The sequence below is a fragment of the Nanorana parkeri genome, unplaced genomic scaffold (assembly GCF_000935625.1).
Source record: "Nanorana parkeri isolate BGI_ZX_2015 unplaced genomic scaffold, ASM93562v1 scaffold3467, whole genome shotgun sequence".
In the NCBI taxonomy this organism is placed as follows: domain Eukaryota; kingdom Metazoa; phylum Chordata; class Amphibia; order Anura; family Dicroglossidae; genus Nanorana; species Nanorana parkeri.
This window is the reverse complement of record NW_017309735.1, coordinates 35,902-38,107: the sequence shown is the minus strand read 5'-3', so window position 1 is coordinate 38,107 and position 2,206 is coordinate 35,902.

Genomic DNA, 2,206 nt, shown 5'->3' with positions numbered 1-2,206 from the left:
GAGTGGGCGGGGGGGGGGGGTTAGAGTGATGTGTGTTTTCCACCAACAGTGTCAACCACACAGTCCAAAAAGTTTCCTCTGTGGATATTTCTATGCTCTGCCATCTAGGGATAGGCCCTCTGTATACTAAGCCAAGAAACCTTCTGTAAAGAGTTCTGCACCGGCCGTGGAGGTGTAGACATTGAGCCCCCCAGCTGCCCCCCGGACAGGGCCTCTATCTGCTCCCTCCCGTAGAGACAGGTTCACTTGTTGTTGTCCCTCTATGGAGGTCCAGGGGACTTTACTCTGCTCTTACATCTGTTGGGTGGTTAATCAGCATGTGGCAGATGCTGGGGGCCCAGAGACCTAAGATACTACAGGATGCCTGGTCTAAGCCTCAGCATGTGGCAGATGCTGGGGGCCCAGAGACCTAAGATACTACAGGATGCCTGGCCTAGGCCTCAGCATGTGGAAGATGCTGGGGGCCCAGAGGCCTAAGATACTACAGGATGCCTGGTCTAAGCCTCAGCATGTGGCAGATGCAGGGGGCTCAGAGGCTTTACATGCTACTGGAAAAGAACCTGATGGAAGCTGGGCTGGAGGTGGAATCTGCTTATGGAAGAGTGTCGCAGAGGAGCCGGTGAGAGCTACCGTCTGGAACCCTGTAAGAGATCTCTCACCCTACTCTCATGTACCATACTGAAGAGAAGCCGGTTGGTGCACTACAAGTCCTGGACTATTCTTGGCCGTTGTCTGTGCTACTTCATATAAGCTGTTGCTAAGGGAGAAGACAGAGTCCTCTATATTGTTACTCTGGTATCCTGCAACCCCCAACCCTCTCTCCTAGTTGCTAATGTGCAATAAATGGTAAAAAGACCCCGCGACTCGAGCCTGTTCTGTTCCGCAGTGTCGGTGTTGCCGGAGCTGAGAAAGAGGGGGCGGTGGCTGGCAAAACAGGTCGGAGAGCCCAAGTTAATATACAGTTGCTCCGTCGGTGGTGAGCGCTACATAGGAAAGGAGACGTATACATACTATAGATCAATTTAATTATGAACACTCACTGCTATAAATAGCATGCTTACACCCCCCCAATATTAGAAGCTCACAAGTAGAGGAGGACGGCGTTCCTATGAGGGTGGGGAACCGCAGGAGGAGGCCATTCCATGGCACCTGTCTCCAGAGGTACATACCCAGGTAGATATATACTGTAACAGAGGAATAGACCACAAGGCAGCGAGCACGATGATGAAACGTAACGTAGACCGCATTATTCTTATTCAACACAAGGTGGCGATCTCACTTGGAACCCACCCACAGGAAGTGATGTAAGATATAGGCAGGAAGTGATGTAAGGTACAGACAGGAAGTGATGTAGGTGCATAAAGAGGAAGTGATATAGGGGTGAAAGGTGAGTCGGGAGGAGGTAGAGAGGAGACATTGTTTGAACTGGCTGCAGAGGAGGTAAGAAGATATTAGTTTATATTTACTCCCGGTACCCCCCCCCCTCCTTGTTGTCCGTCTTTTTCCTCCAAATGAGAGGGGGGGGGGTGATTTTCACTCATCCTCATAGTTCGAGCCGGAGTGTGACAATGAGACTGTCTCAGGTCGGCTCAGTAGATTGGGAAGTGAGCGAAAACATTCCGTCGCTCGCTCACTTCCCGATCCTGTCCCTGCAGAGAGCCGTGACTGTCACTCACGGCTCCCTGCAGGGATTCCCCCCTACCCGCTCCGATCCTCCATCGCTGACTAGCGGAATGGACGGGGTGGGTACAGCTGGCTCTGCCTCTAGATAGGTCGGGATCCGTCCCGGCTGCGGCAGCCTCATTATACCGCGAGCTGTAGCTCCCTATATACTGAGCTTTGGGTCGCGGGAGGACGCTAGTTTGTGTCCTCCCGTTACCCTAAGGAGAACTATGGGGAAAAACACTGACCCCATAGTTCTCCTTTTTTAAAGCTATCAGTTCTTATCTTAGATTATAATACAATATTAGACCCCTAGTGTCACCTTTCCACTTCAATAGCTTTAGCTGGGAAATGAGAGTCTATAACATAGCAGAGCCTTGTGTCCACCTCACAGACCACTGCAGACTGGCTTCCGGTGCTCTTTAAACCACTCCGAGCTCGTGGGTTAACCCTTTCCATTCCAAAACCTGTTTTAACATCCCTCTTTAAGGGGCCATTGCCTCACATTTTCTGCATTTGTATTTTTACGTAGAAAGTATAACCC